Here is a 20,442-nt window from a genome sequence, read left to right as displayed (position 1 = left end):
GAAAGAGTACTCTGAGGGGCTGATGAATGAAGAGAATGAGAGAGAGAGAAGGTTGGATGATGTGGGGATAGTGAATCAGGAAGTGCAATGGATTAGCAAGGAGGAAGCAAGGATAGCTATGAAGAGGATGAAGAATGGAAAGGCTGTTGGTCCAGATGATATACCTGTGGAAGCATGGAGGTGTTTAGGAGAAATGGCAGTGGAGTTTTTAACCAGAGTTTTTAATGAAATTTTGGAAAGTGAGAGGATGCCTGAGGAGTGGAGAAAAAGTGTTTTGGTACCAATTTTTAAGAATAAGGGTAATGTGCAGAGCTGTAGTAACTACAGAGGGGTAAAACTGGTCAGTCACAGCATGCTGTTATGGGAAAGATTAGTGGAAGCTAGGTTAAGAAGGGAGGTGATGATTAGTGATCAGCAGTATGGTTTCATGCCAGGAAAGAGCACTACAGATGCGATGTTTGCTCTGAGAGTGTTGATGGAGAAGTACAGAGAAGGTCAGAAGGAGTTGCGTTGTGTCTTTGTGGACTTAGAGAAAGCATATGACAGGGTGTCCAGAGGAGTTGTGGTATTGTATGAAGAAGTCGGGAGTGGCAGAAAAGTATGTAAGAGTGGTACAGGATATGTACGAGGGTAGTATGACAGCAGTGAGGTCTACGGTGGGAGTGATGGATGCGTTTAAGGTGGAGGTGGGATTACATTAAGGATCAGCTCTGAGCCCTTTCTTATATGCAATGGTGATGGACAGGTTAACAGACGAGATCAGACAGGAGTCCCTGTGGAATATGATGTTTGCAGGTGACATTGTGATCTGTAGTGAGAGTAGGGAGCAGGTTGAGGAGACCCTGGAGAGGTGGAGATATGCTCTAGAGAGGAGAGGAATGAAGGTCAGCAGGACTAAGAGAGAATATATGTGTGTGAATGAGAGGGAGGATAGAGGAATGGTGAGGATGCAGGGAGTAGAGTTGGCAAAGGTAAATGAGTTTAAATACTTGGGATCAACAGTTCAGAGTAATGGTGAGTGTGGAAGAGAGGTGAAGAAGAGAGTACAGGCAGGATGGAGTGGGTGGAGAAGAGTGTCAGGAGTGATTTGTGACAGGCGAGTACCAGTAAGAGTGAAAGGGAAGGTCTACAAGAGGGTAGTGAGACTAGCTATGTTATATGGGTTGGAGACAGTGGCATTGACAAAAAGGCAGGAGTCAGAGCTGGATGTGGCAGAGTTAAAGATGTTAAGATTTGCACTGGGTGTGACGAGGATGGACAGGATTAGGAATAAGTATATTAGAGGGTCTGCCCAAGTTGGAAGGTTTGGAGACAAAGCCAGAGAGGGCGAGATTACGTTCGTTTGGACATGTTCTGAGGAGGGATGCTCGGTATATTGGGAAAAGGATGCTAAGGATGAAGCTGCCAGGTAAGAGGAAAAGAGGAAGGCCTAAGTTAAAGTTTATGGATGTAGTGAGAGAAGACATGCAGGTGGTTGGTGTGATAGAAAAAGATGCAGAGGGCAGGAAGAAATGGAAACAGATGATCTGCTGTGGCGACCCCTAACGGGAACAGCCAAAAGAAAAAGAAGATTTTTGGTGTGTTCCTCCTAAAATCCATACTTTTCTGGCAAATAGCTGAGGATTGAAGTTATTAAATAATGACAAATATTTGAGTTTAAGACTCCGCATCCTTCAGAAAATTTATGCTAATGCAAAACCTATTATTCTATCAACTTTATAAGTTTGTAAGAGCAATATTTAAAATCTGTCCCTATTTGTCCCCCCATCATTTTAGGCTTTGTCCAGATTTTTTGCTCTAAGAGGTTGAGAAGTATGATACACGCTCACCACAAAAAGAACAGAGAAAGTTGTTTTTTTTTTTAACAGAGGAAAGGAAGGGAGATACCAACAATGGTATTTAAGAGAGTACCTCAATAGGTACAAGAAGTACCAACAATGGTACGGAAAAAAGAACTAACAACAGTAGTAAAAGGAGAGTGAGGGAGACACACACATGCTACAAAGATAGATCGGGTAGAGAAAAAAGTCACTAGAGGCTGAAGGGAGATTTATAAGAGAGAAGAAAAGATATTAAAAAAAAAAAATGACTTTAATTATAAGCCAAAGCTCGAGAACGATCGTACATGTCTGACACACGAAGCGGCAGATGAGATCTGAGGTAATTTAGAGAGGTGCATTATGGGTAAAGCCTAGCTCGAGAGTTTGGAAGGAGCGAGCTGAAATAAATGGCCGAGTCAGTTCCAAGGCTCAGAACTGAGCCCACAGTAAAGGATTACGTGGAGATTGACAACATCAGATCAGTTCGTAGCCCTTAACACGTTGTTATGCTGAGTAGTATGTAGTACTTCATGTGAGAAAACAGAAAGTAGTGCAGATTCATGGTTTCAGCACTCATAAACAACATAACTACACATATTGTGGTTTTATAACATTATTATCAATGTTTTTTATTGTTTTTATGTTAAAAACTGTACTAGTAAAAGTTGATTAAATAGATTTCAGAAAAATGCACTTGTACAATAAATAAAACAAGTTCCTAGTTACTCTCTTCTGGTCTTTCTATTTATTTACTTTTCTTGCTATTTTCATTTCCCCTTACTATTTCAAACTCCCTTTTATTCTCCCTTCCATCTGATTTTCCTGACTCTTCTTCCTTATCATCTAGCTAGTATTTTGACATGCTTATAAATTAATTAACATATATGTTGTATGTAATTTTTTTGTATTAACTGTGCAATGTTTTCTGTTTTATACTTTGTCTACTAATATTTTTTTCTTTATAAATTGTTAGTAATAACTGTGGAGCTTTTCTCCCCAGGAATCTGCTGAAAATGGTCTTTGTTCAGTCAGACTGTTCCCCTTAACAAATGTAAAATAAATAAATAATTAATATAAAATATCCTATCTTTATATTGCTCAGTATTATGTGCATTAAGCAATCAGGAGGGCCTGATTTCAGAGGTGGTTTTCTTCTGCTTCACTACTGTCAGTGTTCTGATTTCTGCAAGTACAAGTACTGAGACCATTTCAATCAGTCATCCATTTTGTTGGGAGGGACAGGGACCAGCATTGTCACCCCCTGGCAGGGACCAGCATTTTAACCATTAATTCTCCAAAAAAGATGACTAGGGCCACAAGTGCACATCCAATACAGTGCAGCAGTAGGGTGCAGACATACACGCCATTGCTCTCATGTTCTAGGATGAATTTTAGTGTTGAGAAAATGCTGGAACCTGCAGTATAATGTAAGCGACTGACAACTCTTCCAACCTACTCCAACAGCTGTCACAGTCCTGCCATTGAATAGGTTATTCTTCCCTGCAGAAGGAAGACCAAGCTGAAGAGGGCTTATGACAATGTTAGCAGATTGGGTAACAAACTGGGTGCACAGCAGGGACTGCAGGTAGTCTGGAAGTTGAGCAGGACTGGGCAGAAAAAAAAACAAATCAACTGTAAGAAATACTGTACAGTACAACTAACTAGACAGCCACAAAAAGTGATGCAATGACATAGGGAAAGAAGCAATACTATGTGTTCTGTAGTACAAAGGTTTAAAATGCACATCAGGAGTACTCGAGAGCATGCAAGCTGAGTGAATGTAGGCATGGTGAATGAATAAATAAATGAATGAACAAATGGAATGGATGGATGGATATAGATAAATGCATTTATTTCAGTTTGCAGTTTGTTAATCAGAGAATGAACTGGTCCAGGAACACTTCAGTCACATCCCTGCTCCAAGGGCAAAGGCAGATACATTAAAACTGTCGAATAATGACATTGCATTTCATAGGTTCATAGCTATGTACTAGGCTATCAGCCCTAGGGCCTATATAAGCCCAGCCAAAAAGGTACCCTGGCTTTTGCCACCCAAGAAAATTATTTTCCTGTGACACTGTTGAGCAAAGCTACAGAAGTGATCCCTGGGATGAGTTTCCTATTTCCCATCCAATCATCAAGATTTTTCTTGAAGAGTGCTAATGAGGAGCTTTGTTTGATATAGATAGGTAGTTTGTTCCAGAGTATGGAAAGTATCTGGGACAGGAATCTATCCCTCCGGCATGTTCTGTTTATTGTGGTGACAAGGTATGGGTCCCTAGAGCGTGTAGCTCAGAGGGATTGGGACTTCTTTAAGTGGAGCATGTCCAACAGCTCTGGGTTTGACATAGCTTTGTATGTTAGGCAGAGATCACCTCTGAGTAGGCAAGATGTGACAGAGTAAAGCTGGATTTTTTTGAGACGGTCTGTGTAGGGCATCTGTTTGAGGTTGGTAATACTCTTTGTGAGGTATTTCTGCGGCCTTTCCAGTTGTTGTAGATAACTTGTGAGGTACATACCAAAAGGGGCGTACTCTATAATGGGTCTAATGAGTGATGAGTAGAGGGGAACAATGACCTCTTTTTTTCTGGATGAGAAACCTTTTGTGATGAGGTGTGCCACGTAGAAGGATTTCCTGACTACTGTGGCAATGTGATTATCAAAGGAAAGACTACTGCCCACCCGTGTCCCAAGGTCTCTTATCACACTTTCGGTGTTAAGTATACTACCGCCTATGTTGTAGTTCATGGGTACAGAGTTTTTACCAAAGGGGATGACAATGCACTTTTTGGCATTGAGCTTGAGGCCATGGCTTTGACACCAGGCATCTGTCTCAGTGAGGCCCTTTTGTAGGATGTCCACATCGTTAGGAGTTTTGATTATGGCTCCTAGTTTGCAGTCATCTGCGAACTTCATTAGCCAAAGACCTTCTGTGTTAGCCTGTACTTCAGAGAAGTAGATACCAAACAGGAGAGGACCCAGGACTGAACCCTGTGGTGCTCCACTTGTCACTGGTCTGAAGTCGGATTTGGAGTCTGCTACTTTCATAGTGTGGGTTCTGTCAGTGAGCCAGTTGGCAACCCATCTTGTGACACAGGGATTTATACCTAGTTTGGTGAGTTTATCTATAATTCCAGAGTGGTGGATGGTGTCAAAAGCCTTGGCAAGATCTAGATAGGCTGTGTGAACCACCTTACCCTCGTCTACGGCTTTGGTGACTGCTTCAAAGAAGTCTATCAGGTTTAGGAGACATGATCTGCCTTTTACAAACCCGAACTGGGTGGGGTCCAGAGTTTGGAGATTACCAATGTCTTTGTTTATAAGTTCCATGATGATATGTTCCATGGCCTTGCAGACCAGGCTTGTAAGGCTAATGGGGTGGTAGTTACCGGGGTCCATGGTGGCTCCCCGCTTGTGGAGTGGGATAACTGTCGCTGTGCACCATTCAGCGGGCACAAAGCCTTAGGTGAGGCTATGACTGAACATGGTACTTAGATGGGGTACCAGTTCATTCTGTAGTTTGTGTTAGATATTATGAATATAAGGCTGAAATTAATTCTGTTGTAAATATGCTGAAAGAAAAAGCTTGCTTAAATGCAGAAACAGAGTTTAGTAATATGTGATCAGCAGTCATACTAAATGACCATGGCTTGGAAAATAAGGAACCTGCTGAATGGACATTTTTCCCTTACAGACTTAAAAACAGGATGTATGCAAGAGCAAAAATGTAAAATCTGCTTTTAAAGAATGGACAATAGCACTGTGACAATGTGTTTCCTCAAAAATATGTTTTTCTGCATGGAAAACAGGACATGGCACAAGAACAGATGTGTTTATACAAAGATCCAAATAAAATACAGGATGTTCACACTGTCAGAAAAGCTGATCTCTTATCAGCATTGGCACAAGAACAGATGTTCTTATACAAAGATCCAAATAGAATACAGGACAATGTGTTTCCTCAAAAACATGTTTTTCTGCATGGACAACAGGACATTGTTACAGGATGTTCACACTGTCAGAAAAGATGGTCTCTTACAAGACATTGTTAAACAAGGAAGCTTAGTATTGTTTCTACAGGATGAGCAATTCTCCAAAATAGAATATCAAGAGGAAATGTATATGTTTATGCATGACTAAAACTGTATATAAAGAGCTGTATAAATCCAGTTATGTTAGAGGTATGGTAGGGACTCATTTGTCCTAAGGTAAATGTTATATCTCTCACATCATCTGTACTATATGAGAAGTAAATTTGGAACAGTACTTTTAAGCTGCAATGTTGTTCCATTTGGTTTATTATAAAAAGTTATTTGTTACTGCTCTCTAAAGTTGATGCTGCAAAGTATATTCTCTCATCAGTGTATATTCTGCAAGTTTCTGTATGCAACAGACTGTGAATGCAAATATAACCAGACTTTGAATTTTAGCAGAATCCAGCCAGCAAGACTGAGTGTCTTAAGAACACTTCAAATCCATCACACCAAGCAGTAAGCAGCTCCATGTAATTTTTTCAGTTCGTGTAGAATGCAGTCTGGGATGTTGTCTGGTCCCATGGATGCTGTGTTCTTGGATTTGGAGAGTGTGGTTTTTACCTGTGCAGCCGTGATTACAGGAACTTTGCATTCTTCCGGTATAGACATGGGCTCTTTAGGGGGTGAAAGGGGGGTAAAGTTAGCACTGAACCTATCTGCCAGGATGTTGGCAATATCAGTTGGGTCTGTATATTTAGTGCCATTGTGCTGTAACTCACAGCAGATCTGAGTGTTGCCATTGAGATTCTTGACATAGCTATAGAATGCTTTGTGGTTGTCTCTAGAATAAGTGGCAATTTTGTTTTCGTAACTAGCTTTGGAGGATTTTATTAGGAATCACAGCTTCTTACTGAGGCTGACCAGGGAGCTCCACCACTCATGGGATTTTACTCTCTTTTGCAACAGTTTCTTCCTTCTGTTGTACAGTTTGTTTATGGCAGAGGACAACCAGATTGGCTTCCTTTTTTTGGAGGATAGCATCTTGGTTCTGTTTGAGATAGCATGATCCATGCACTCGTGTAAGTGCTTATAAAGTGCAATTGTGTAGGATTCAGTAGTTGCAACTGTATTGTCCATCTGCATGGGTGTCATGAAGTTCACCACTTCTGTCTTAAGAAACATGAAGTTGGCTTTGGAGAATTTTTTTACCGTGGTTTCCTTAAGGGGGGGTGGGGGCAGGATGTGGATATCTAGGGTAATTAGCTTATGGTCGGATCGGACCAATGAGGCATTGACTTCAGGTCACTCATGTTGGTAATGACTAGATCTAGCATACTGTTGCCCCTGGTGGGGGTGGATAAGTTGATCCAGGGCATTGGAGTTTATGAATTCCAGAAAGCGCTGAACGAAGGAGTTGGTACATGACTAGTTTTCCCAGTTAATGGTGGGGTAGTTGAAATCTCCCATTATTAGGGTGTTTGGTTAAACCCTAATATTTTCCAGTACATCAAGAAAAGAGGAGTGGGAATCCTGGGGCATGGTAGGGGATCTGTAGCAAGCTACAATTTGGATTGCAGTTTTGCCCAGAGTTAGTTGCACTTGGATAACCTCGGCTGCATTATGCTGAGCAACTAGCCTATTTGTAATACAACTGCATACACGTCACATTGAATAGGTATTTATATAGCATTTACAACTTTAAATAAATTATTATTTTATATATTTCATTTATATTTGTTTACTGGAATAGTGCACTAATCTCAAAGGAACATTTACAGGTGCAAGCATATGCGACTTAGTTAATGTCATAACATGGATGGAAAAATGGAGTTATACTTAGCAACTTAGCAGAGATTTATGGATAAGATATAATCATAATGACTGAGATGGCTTATGCTACAGGGATAGCAGCATATCATTAAATAGAGAGGTATGAAAACATTAGAAGAGGTGAGTGTGAAAAGTTGCAAGAAAGGATACCATGAGGAGTAGTCAGATAAAAGGTGAGACAGGCATGCAGAGGGAAGAGGACTAGAAAGGAGAAGAAGTGTGAGAAAGATGCAAAGAGAAGTTGGGTGAGTGAGAGGCAGTAAGTAAATGGGATGCCAAGATGAAACAGGGATAAAAGGGTGTGTGAGTGACAATATAAATGGTGAGGTATGATGACAAAAAGCAGTATTTACAACAAGAGGAGAGACAGCAAGTATACCAGGGTTGTATTTAGTAATAATAAAAGCAGAGAGTGTATAAGAATGTGTACAAGTTTGTAGAAAATACACTTGTGTCACACATACCAGAGTTGTACATGTATAAGTTTGTAAAGAGTACACTTGTGTTACGTGTAACAGAACTATACCTGTACAAGTTTGTAGAGAGCATGTTTGTGTATCACACATAACAGAATTGTACATGTACAACTTTGTAGAGAGTATGCTTGTGTCACACGTACCAGAATTGTACTTGTACAAGTTTGTAGAGAGTACACTTGTGTCACACCTACCAGAATTGGACATGTACAAGTTTGTAGAGTACTCTTGTGTCACACATACCAGAATTGGACATGTACAAGTTTGTAGAGAGTACGCTTGTGTCACATGTACCAGAACTGTACATGTACAAGTTTGTAGAGAGTACACTTGTGTCACATGTAACAGAATTGCACATCAACATTCCACTACTGATCCCTGAGTCTTTCTGCCCCCGACTGGCCCAATTTCCAGAGTCTTTTCATCATCCCTGGCCAAAGGATATCTGAGAGAACAATGTCCTGATGACAGAGTATAAGATGAGCATCCACCAGCACCATCTTCAGGTCTTTCTAGGTGATAAACAGCAGTCTGATGCCCGAGGACAGCACAAACCTTCCAGATGTCAAAGTTTTAGTCAGGGCATAGGAGAGGATTCCAAACATGTGATAGTAGTAGAAGTAGGGTATGATGGTGGATAAGAAGTACCCACCTGAAAAACTCTCTCCCAGGGTATGGGATTATAGTAGATTGGAGTAGACAGTGGCTCACTGTCAGTCTGGATCCTACCACTCACCTCTGTTCTTGCAGTTACCATGTCCACGGGTATACCAGTACCTACCAGCAGCTGTGGTTCGCCTTCAGGCTCACTGCTACAAGGTAGCTCCCTCCCTGAAGTAACCACATTGCCAGCCCCAGCTTCAGGCATAATATCTCTCTGGGTCTCCTCCAGGCTACATGCCTGTCTCCAAGCTTGACTGGGTGTAACTGCACACACACAATGTACTACATGATCAAAATCATTCCATATTAAGACAGCTGTAGGGATATCCTCAAACACACCTACTTGCTTGTTTTCCTTTTCCACCCTCTAAGTCAAGATGAACCCTGACCAAAGGTATTTGGAATGGGGTCACACCCAAAGCTCTGACAGTTGTGGACTGCCCAAGCAAGTACTGCTCCTCCTTAACCACTGCAGGCCTCACAATGGTTATATCAGAAGCTGTGTCTCTCTTATCAGTGGCCTGTCTTCCATCCATTAAGACAGGATACAAATTTTGGTGATAGTTTGGCACCTCTGTTGTTTCCAGACAACTTACCACTGGCATTCTGTCATTCCCACTTGCTGGATCCCTCACCTTTTGTCTCTCCCCTTGGGGTCAATTGGTATTTGTATGTTACATGGCCCCTCTGATTACATTCGAAACATCTAAACCCTGATCCTGACCATATGGTTAAACTAGTGGCTTCCCCTTTTACTGGTGAACTTTGTTGGAGTGGTTTAGGCTTCCCCCCATGGGTTCCCTTATGCCCATGTACAGCACTGGGTATCCCTTTCTTCTGTAGTGGTACCCTGCTTGTCAAGTAGAGATCCCCTTTTCTCCCCAGCTAATTTGGAGAGTTACACTCTCAGTCTGCCAACCAGATCCTCATGTCTTCAGGAAAAGTGCTGAGAGCTTGGTCCCTCACCAAAAGTTCTGCCAGTCCTTCAAAAGTGGTGACCTGACACCCACTCAGCCACCTGTGAAAGTAAGTACTTAAATCAGCAATGTAATCACATACACTTTCATCTGCCTTGCGTCTATGTTCACAAAATTGTTTTCTATCCATTTCAGGGGTTAATTTGAAACAATCAAGTAAACACTGTTTTACACTATCGTAATTCAAACAATCAATATCAGTTAGTTTAGCAATTGCATTAACAGCTCTATCATGGAGTAAGGTGGTCAGGAACTATACCCAGAGCCCATGGTCAACATTATACTGTTTACATACCCTCTCAAATATATAAATAAAACTATCAAAGTCATCTCCCTCCCTCTACTGAGGAAAAGGTTTACTGACCTTTATGGCTTCTGGGGTTCAGTCACTCCCTTCCCCATTACCGCAATGATCCTGTCTAAGGGTTAGCAGCTCCTTTTCATGCTGTCTCTGCTTCTCATTTTCTTCCTTCTCCAAATTTCGCAGTCTCTCCTCTGTCTACAAATGTTTGGCTTCCAGTTGCAGTCTCTCTTCGGTGTTCAGATGCTGCAGTTCATACTAACACTGCTTCTCCTTCTCCCTCTTCTCAGCCTCCAAACATCACAGTCTCTCTTCAGTCTCCAATTTGTTTCCTTAACTCCAAATGAATTTTTAAGTCCTCTGAGGAAAATATGAACTGTCTTGTCTCAGAAGGCTGCTTATCCCTAATGCCAAAGTGGATATCCTCCAAGCTGCTGGTCTGCTCTATGGCTGCAACTAAGGATGAGATCATTGCTTCCTTAGTCAGGCTGGCATGCACCAGTTCTTTGGTTTTACACACCTTGGCCAACTGGTTCCTGGTCAGCTTGCTATAATCCCATGCTGACATATTTGCCTGCTGTCCCTGACTAAACTGCCTACAAAATGAATAAAACTGTTGTGACAATAAAACTCTGTATGTTTATCTTGTGGGTGTTGAGAGTGCACACCTCAGTGACAACTACCCACAGGCTACTAAACCTAAATTAAAATCCCACACTGCTGGCACCAATATGTGATGAACCCTCTTTACCCCAGAGCAGTAACTAAGGAGTCTCAATCCTCACCAATATCTCTGGTAAGAGAGTGTCACTAAAAGCAGGGATAGAAATACACAATTCCCCCTAAGAGTACACTGGGAACATGTTCCACACCTGGAACTGGACTATGTGCTTCACTCCAGGTCCCCAAATGAGTCACCACACCAACCACTGCAGAACATTGTGCCCCAGTTCTGGGTATCTGACACACTCATTCTTAAATGTCTGATATTCACACATATACACATTCTTGGGAAAGACTGACAAATTTACCAGCTGTGTTTCTTTGCCTAAATTACAAGGTAATGGCTGCCACCAGTCAAATACCACAATACCATTCAAAATGGGTCTTCAATTATATTGGGTAAAATAGATATTGAAACAAATGGTAGCATGTATCCCAAACAGTAAGGCTTGTCGGAGTGGCTCTAGTGTTATCACAATAAGCATAAACACTTTCAAGTTATTAACAAATATTAATTAAATAACCAGCTGCAATGAGAGTAGTAAAACATTTAATAATAAATAAAAGGATCTAAAACATGTAAATACTGAATAACTGATTCCAATAAACAACACAGTTTCACACACAGGAATATGAAAATAATACTGTAGGCTAGATCTCACACTGATTTTAGAAAACCTCTAACTATGTAGCTGTAGTTCCCTGACTTTCTGAAGATTAACTGTCCCTATCTAATCTAAATGCTTTAGCAAGGCAAGATTATACTCTTACTTCTGCAAGGTAAGATGTGAAATTATGTCCACACTCCAGGTTGTTGTCTGTCCTCAGTGAGTGGAATAACAACTTTCCTGGAAACAACTGGACTACTACTGCTGAACAGCTCTGGAAAATGAACTACTGAATAATAACTGAACTCACAACCTGCTTTTTGTAGCAGATCTTTTTCAAAAGTAACAGGAAGCTGCCATGAGAATTTTCCTCTCATATCATATTTTGAAAAGTAAACAAACAACTGCAGTGAAGATTCTATTCTCTCAACTCTTGCACACAATGACATTGCATCTAGATCAGCTGACTCGGGTATAACATACATTCAGAATTCTCTTTACAAAGAACATGTATATTTGGTCAGCCAGAAGAACATTGTTTGACATTCAAACATCTTGCATAAATCAGAGTGACAAACAAGAGACAAACTAATTTAAAAAATTATAGCTAGTCATGCTGGCATATGTAACACAGGGTAATTTACAATTATTTAGAATTATTTACAAAACTTCAGCCAGTCATGCTAGCACAGATAATATCTAATATCCTCACAAAGAGGACTAATGCCTTTGTTCCTGCACCAAAAGGAAAATCTTTTCATTTGAATAAGTATGATTTTCTGGTATTTAGTTTTCTTGCCTCTCTCAGGATAGACAGCACTTCTGTAGAGTAGTGTGCATTATCTGAGATCAAGAACAATCCTCAAAGCTATTAGTTGGATAGTGGTCAGGTGTGGATGAATAATAGACCCATTTAGCTGGGTGAGCAGATTGATCAATTGTGGAAGAATTCAGTACCTGCCCTTACTGAGAATAAGGAGGAGAGAGAATCAATGTTGTCTTGGTCAAAAGGGGGGCTGTGAGAATCATGGTTTGTCTGTCTGTCTTCACCTTCATCAGTACCTTGGGAGTCAGAGGAAGCAGAGGAAATGCATAAAGAAAGAGGACCGTCCATTTGAAGTAGTAGGCATCCATTCTCCCTGTCTCAGTCTGTTGGGTTCTGGAGCAGAACTTTTATAGTTGTCTGTTTTGGACAGATGAAAAGAGCTACACTGGGGTGTCTCCACTTAAGATTGAGGTCCAGGAAGCTTTCTCATTTCAGCATCTATTTTTTGGGGTTCAGAAGGTCCATTCTCAAGGAATCTAAGATGTTATTCTGGCCAGGGAAGTAGAATGCTATAACTGTCAGTTGCAATTCTTGTGCCAAGAACAAAATCTTTATTGCTAGAATGCACGAGGGGTAGGAATGAGTTCTCCTCTGCTTGTTTATGTACCACATAACTGTGGTGTTGTCTGTCCAAATCTGCAGTGCTCCTGGGAAAGATTGCTTTGAAAGACTTTCATTGCTAGAAACAGTGCCAGCAATTCTTTCTGGTTTATGTGAAGTTTCCTTTGCTCTGGGGTCCAGATACCTTGCAACTTAATGGGTCCTAAGTGTGCTTTCCAAGCTACCTCCAAGCTATCTGTAGTGATCTTGTCTGTCTCTGTTAGAGAGAAGTTTGCCCCTAGAATCTACTTGATGGTGTCTTTCCGCCAAATAAACTCCCCTTTCAATCAGGGCAAAAGAGACACCAGGGATTCCAAGGGTTGAGAGTGCTATTCCCAAGTGTTTTTCAAGAACTATTGGAGTTTCCTAATGTATAGTTTTTCAATTGTAGCCATTAGGTTCCATGATGCCATGTATCCCAAGGCTCTTAAATATTTCCTTGCAGAGACGGTCTGCTTTGGCAGTAAGCTGACTAGATAATTTCTTAGAAAGGACATCTTGTGCTGGGATAAGAAGGCCTTTTGTTGTAAAGAATTTATCGATGTGCCCAGAAAGAGAGTTCTTGTCTAAGGCTGAAGTTGGGGCTTGCAAAGGTTGACAGTGAGTCCTACCTTCTGAAATCAATCTATGGCAACCTGTAAGGCTGTCTGAAGTTCCAGGATGGATTTTCCCTGGATGAGGCAAATGCCCAGATAGGAGTAAATGTGTACTCCTAACATTTTACAGTGATTTATAACTGGAGCTAGACATTTGGTGAAAGCTATGGGTGCAGTGGATAAACCGAATGCTAAAACACAGAATTGGTAGTGCAAACTGCTGCTATAAACTGAAAGCATCTCCTGTTCTCCTTTGCAATACAAATGTGAGGATAGACATCCTTCAGATCTATTGTAACCATGTAGTCTCCTGGAAAGATCATAGGTAGCAATTTCTGAAAGGTCAGCAGTTTGAATTTGGGAATATTTAGGAACTTGTTTATCTGTGAGAGGTCTAGGATTGGCCTCAATTTGCCTTCCTTTCTTGGGACTAGAAAGATCCTGGAGTAGAACCATGTTATTCCTTCCCAGGAAAAAATGGATTCTTGTTGCAAGAGTTCTTGCAAGATGGGAGAAAGGAGATTCTCTTGGTCTTTTGGTGAATTTGGCATCCCTAAGAGGGGGGGAAGCTTTCCACTGAACTGAATGAAGTAGCCCTTTTCTATAATGTTTAGAATCCACTGGTCCAAGGTGATGATGAGTCTTCACTAGTGTAGAAAGGAAGAAAGTCTTCCTGCTAGAGACGTGAGGAAGGGGGTTGTGGAGGGAGAGAGGAGGAGGACCTGTACATAGTCACAGCTGTCCTTTAGGGAAGAAATAGAATCTTTGGATCCCCCAGGTCTAGAGCATTGCTCAGGTTGCCATCTTCTGGACTCTCTTGGTCTCTCTGGTTGGGGTGACCTCCCCCTATCATTCCTAGGAGGCAGAGGCCATGACTTAGAAGGGTAACTCCTATTACATCTAGGGGTGGGAGACAAAATTATTTCACAGTTTTTATTTGCTTCCCCTTTTTGTCCAATTTCTTGAAAACCTTCTCTGCAAGGGGCCCAAAAAGGAATTCTTTATCCAGTAGGGCATCCAAAAATGTTGCCTTTTCTTGGTCAGACAGTGGTTGGGTCCTCAGCTGGGCATGTCTGTGAATAAAAGACCCAGTAGTAATTGCTCTGCATAATGCATCTAATGTGTGAAAATGACATTTAGAGAATGTCTGGATACCTGCAGTACTGCTCTAGCTGTCTGCTGTATGTCCATTTGTAAGGCCCTGTCAGCAATGCCCTCTGCCTTAGTAGTGATTCGTTTCTATAATGACTCAAGTATTTTAACATGTGAAATTGGCAATTTAGGGCCCTTGCAGAGAGAGTAGCAGATATATATGTCTTCTTTCCAAACCTGTCTAACAATCTACCTTCCCTGTCATTAGGTGAGGGATGCCTAGCAGCAGGCTTAGAGGCACCCTTAGTGGCCTCAGTTGACACTACAGAGGGATCAGCTTGTGACTTCTTGTAGAGGTGCTTGTGAGTGTCAAGCACTCTATAAAAATGATCTGGTTTCATTGTAGCATGTGGCAGAGAGACTGGGTGCAAAGTGATGTCTTCAAAGATGTCAACTAGTAACACATAAACCACAGAATAGCCAGTGGTCTGGGAGATGTCAGAGTTAAAAGCTGCCTGTAATGGATTTGGGCCTGAGATAATTCCTTACTCTCCCAATGAAAGACCTCCTTCATCTTATGTAAGGTAACCCCAATGGATAAATCTGGGGAAGAAGCAGAAGAGAGCTTATTATCTGAGTCAGAGTCAAGTTAGAATTGGGGGGGGGGGTGCTCAGAGTAAGATACGTCTTCCTCATCCTGAGATCACAAATAATCAGATTCTTCCTGGAAGGAAACATCCCTCCAACTTTTACTGATAGAAGCTTCATGAGTAGTCTGTTGTGCCTGGCTGGTCTCCCTAGATTTCATGCAGGCTGTGAATTCCTGGGCAATTTTAAGGAAGTCCTGAGTTTTGACTTGGGTTGTAGTGGCTGATGACTAGGATATAGGCCATACCTCTCAACTGCCCAGATTTTCGCAGAATGTCCAAATTTTTGTCTCATATTTTTGGTCTTTTCCCCATAAAATTTGTGGCTGGTGGCAAATCACTCAGGAGTCAAGTCACTAAATAATGGTATACATTTGAGTTTCAGGATGCATATCCTTCAAAAAATGCATGCTAAGACAAATCCTGTTATTCTACCGACTGTCTTAAGTTTATAAAAGTAATATTTAAAGTATGTCCCTATTTTTGGGCCTTTGTCCCACATTATTTTTGGCTTTGTACGTATTTCTTGTGCTAAGAAGTTGAGAAGTATGACAGAGGCTGAGATAACCTGACTGGATTATTTGGTTCAGGCAGCCATTCAGAAAGAGAGGACTCAGTATGCGGTCGGGTGACAGCAGCTTCAGTCCAAATAACTGACGTGTGTTCCTGCAAAACCACCATGAAAGATTAACTATTTCCCTAGGTAACCAAAAATCAGACATCAGAAGCTAAGGCCTCCGGAGAAACTTCAGACCCAACTGCTCCTGTCATTGAAGAAAACAAAATCAATTGGCCTGCTAACATGGTGGCCCCCTGAAAGTGTCAAGGTAGAGGGTTTGGGTATGGTAGCCATTAGTCCTAGGGGCTGCAAAAATGCCTCAACAGAGTGTTGGGATCAACTTGGATGCAGGTGTGGAATGTCTACTGAATCCTTTTCCTTAGAGTTTTTGTCTTTGCTGTTCTTTGGCAAAGTAGCGGTCAAAGCCAAGGAAAGAGAAGAAGTGGAAGGAAACAGGCCTGAGAACTCCATGTGGGCTGCAAAGACTTCAGCCCTACACTTAAGGGTCATGGGCTGAAAGCTAGAACAACCCTGACAACTATTAACTTCATGCTAAGGCCCCAAACAACAAACAAAAAGTCTTTATGTGGGATTTGCTTCCCACACTTCAAGCAGTTATTAACTTTTTTGAACATTAATCAGAACAAAAAATCACACAAAGGGGTACTTATCTAAAAAATGGTTGTAAGAAATGCCAGAGAAATAATAGCTGGTCGGCAGACTGCGCGCATCTGATAAATATGGAAACACATTGGACTGCCCAGCTACAAAGAACTGAAGATGATGCCAGTGGATGCCCCTCTTATGCCCTGACATCTGTACTAGGAAGCCCAGTGGCTATCAATGATGAAAATACTCTGGAAATCTGAATGGTTCAGGCTTCTGAATGGGAGAAAGACCAAAAGAATTAGTACTGCAATACTGACTACAAAGAAGTCTGTATTTCTTCATGGACAGTGAGAAAGCAGACACTGCAAGGAATCATGCCTAAAGATGAATATTAAATTTGGTGAAGAGATAGCTGAGAAGAGACGCAGACAGTGTAACCAAGCTGTGCAGTAGAGTGATACATTTTACAACCAAACAAAAACTGCTAGGAGGGGAAACAAATAATTCACATTAGGATCTCTTAATTATGCCATTAACAAGCAGTGTAAATTTAGAAGAAATACACAGAGGCTTTATAGCCAAAGAGGTTGTGTGTGTAGTACAGGAATAAACATTCTGCACTAGCAGCCACGTGTAGTTATGTTTTTTTTTTTTTTTTTGCAAAAAATCTATATGTGAATTAATTATTTTGTTGAACTTTGAAGGTGAGAAGAAATGCAGAATGCATCAGAAAAATGTCTGTCAGGCCTTAGTGTTTTTGCAATATCACATAATGGTTGAGCACCAATAGATTCCCAGAGCCATTTTGCACATTGGGAAATCCTGTCAAAATCACAGGCATAGTGTTATAGTATGTCATGCCATTGTTCTCACGACATTCTAATTGTTCAACACATTTCACTACACAGACCATACTGAATATTTGTTGTCAAGCAGGTCTGACCTTCTATGAAAAGAAAACAGACAAGTCAGTTTTCATTCTCTGACTCCCTGCCCATGCAGTTCTAACTATTTGATAATATTTTGTTCTGAGTAAATGAAATGTTAATTGTTGCAAATGTAATAATTATAAATAATGAGGAAACTTCAGTGTGTGGAAGATCTAAGATTCCCTAGAGTTCAGGCATCTAATAAAAAACATACTGTGAATATCCCATCTAATAACCGGTGGTAGAAATAACTTTCCAAAGTATAACTCTACTAATGAAAGCCAGGAAGCACAAGCTTGCTCAGGCTGAATCTTCTTTATTAAAAAACACACAAACAAGCGATCCAAATAGTAGTTGAAAAAAAAAAAAGATTAAAGTGTAAAAATTCACCATTCCATTTATATACCTGTTTAAAGTATGTTTAAGGGCACATGAGTGGTTTACTAGGGTAGCTGTGTTGTAAAAGACAATTAACATGTAACTTTTTAAAGCACGGTGTTTGAGCTTAACTAGACACCAGGTTGGTAAACTATAAGTACAGTTTGCTGAATTTCACACAAAGTGCACACAGGAGAAAAGGGGAGAGTTTTTACACTGACAGGTTTTCCCTCAGCTTTATATCGCTTAACCTGAGGTGCTGTGACCCAGGTGTTGTTAACCTTCCACAAAAAGTTATCAGGTAACTCACTTCATTACTAGTTTTGCTTTGTCAAAATTCGTTCTAGTAATTTCATAGGTTCATACTAGGCTATCTGCCCTAGGGCATTTTTAAGCCTAGCCAGAGTGTGTTTGGCTTTCACCACCCATTTTAAAATAATTTTGCTATGCCCTTTTTCAAGGTTAGTATACTGTGCCTCTGTCTAATAGTGACACAGAAGTGATACCCGGGGTAAACCTATGATCTCCCATACACTCATCAAGACTCCTCTTGAAGAGAGTCAATGAGGGACTCTGCCTAACCTGGACTGGGATTTTATTCCAGAGTGAAGGGAGCCTCTGGGTTATGAATCTGTCCCTCCAGCATGTCCTATTTATTTCAGTGCTGAGGTTCAAGTCTCTCGAGCGCGTAGCTCGATGGGATTTGGATTTTCTGAGGTGCAGCATGTCCATTAATTCCGAGTTGGACATGGCTTTATATGTCAGGCACAGATTGCCTCTGAGCAGGCGGTATGCCACTGAGTAGAGCTGGAGTTTCTTTAACCGGGCAGCATATGGCATCTGTTTGAGCCCTTTGATCCTCTTGGTGAGGTACTTTTGGGGTCTTTCCAGTTGCTGCAGGTGTCTGGTAAGGTACATCCCAAAAGGGGCATTGTACTCAATTATGGGCCTGATGAGGGATGAGTAAAGAGGCATGATGACCTCACCTGATCTAGATGTTAATCCCTTCATGATTATGTGGGCTATATAAAATGTTTTTCTAACCACTTTGGCCACGTGGTTGTCAAATGAGAGATTGCTATCAACTTGGGTCCCCAGGTCCCTAATTACTTCTTCTGTACTTAATGGATTACCACCTATGTGGTAATTTGTGGGCACTTTGTTTTTGCCAAAGGGTATGACTATACACTTTTTGGCATTTAGCTTGAGGCCATGGCTCTGGCACCAGTTGTCTGTTTCTATGAGGCCCTTTTGGAGGATGCTTGTGTCAGCTGGAGTGTCAATTATGGCGCCCAGTTTGCAGACATCTGCAAACTTGGTCAGCCACAGTCCTTCCGTGTTGGCCTGTACCTCCGAGAAATATATACCGAACAAGAGAGGTCCCAGGACTGAGCCTTGTGGGATGCCACTTGTAACTGGTTTGGAGTCTGACATGGCTCCAGCAATTCTAACCATGTGGGTTCTGTCCTTGAGCTAGTTTGCAACCCATCTAGTGACATAGGGGTTTATATTTAAGCTGGTGAGCTTATCTATAATGCCCGAGTGGGGTATTGTATCGAAGGCTTTTGCGAGGTCCAGGTAGGCTGTGTGGACCACCTTCCCCTCATCAATGGCCTTAGTGACTGTTTCAAAGAAATCAACCAGGTTTAAGAGGCAGGAGTTGCCCTTAACAAAGCCAAACTGGGTAGGATCCAGTTTCTGTAGGTCCCCAATATCTTTATTTATGAGGTCCATGATGATCTTTTCCATAGCTTTGCAGACCACGCTATTCAGGCTTATGGGGTGATAGTTTCCAAGATCCGTTGAGGCACCACCTTTGTGGAGAGGGACCACTGTTGCTGTACGTCACTCTTTGGGTACATATCCTGTAGTAAGGCTGAGATTGAACATTAGTTTTATGTTTGGGTTTAGCTCTTCTTGGATTTCATGTAGGATGCAGCCCGGGACACCGTCTGGTCCCATTGATGCTGTGTTTTTTGCTTTGGAGAGGGCAGCTCTTACCTGAGCATCTGAGATGTCAGGGGGGAAGCACTCTGCTGGGATAGATATTTGCCCTTTTGGTGGGGAGGGGGGAGTTTGTGCTGAACCTGTCAGCTAGGATGTTGGCAATGTCTGTGGATTTGGTGTATTTTTTGTCATTTTGGACTAATTCTGAGCATATCTGGGAATTCCCACCCAGGTTCCTAACATAACTAAAGAAAGCCTTGTGATTATCCTTAGTGTCCTGTGCAATTTTTCTCTCGAAGCTGGCCTTAGACGATTTTATGAGTGCCCGTAGTTTTTTGCTAATATTGATCAGAGATGCCTTCCCTTTTTGGGATTTTGCTCTATCATGTAGTAGCTTCCTCCTTCTATTGTATAGTTTGTTTATGGCTGGGGTCCACCAGACAGGACGTCTGCCTTTGGAGGATTGGGACTTGGTTTTATTTGGGATCGCATGATCCATGCATTCCTGAAGGTGTTCATAGAATGCGTTTATAAAGGATTCTGTGGTCTGGGCCATATTTTCCACAGGCCCGGGGGCTTTGAATGATTCCACCTCAGTTTTGAGGAATGTGAAATTTGCATTAGAGAAGTTTTTCACTGTGGTTTTCAGGGCAGGGGGTGGAGTCGGGATGTGAATATCCAGTGAAATTAGTTTATGGTCTGATCTTACCAATGAGGGATACACTTCTGGTCTGGAGCACAGAGTCCCCATGTTGGTGATGATCAGGTCCAGTATGTTTTCCCCTCTTGTGGGAGTGGTAACAAGTTGTTCCATAGCATTTGAGTTTATAAATTCTAGGAACCTTTGGGCTAGGTTGTTGGAGCTAGAGTAATGCTCCCAGTCTATG

The sequence above is a fragment of the Protopterus annectens genome, chromosome 1.part2, assembly GCF_019279795.1.
Source record: "Protopterus annectens isolate FY-2018-M chromosome 1.part2, PAN1.0, whole genome shotgun sequence".
Classification (NCBI taxonomy): Eukaryota; Metazoa; Chordata; order Ceratodontiformes; family Protopteridae; genus Protopterus; species Protopterus annectens.
Note: the sequence above shows the minus strand (reverse complement) of the source record.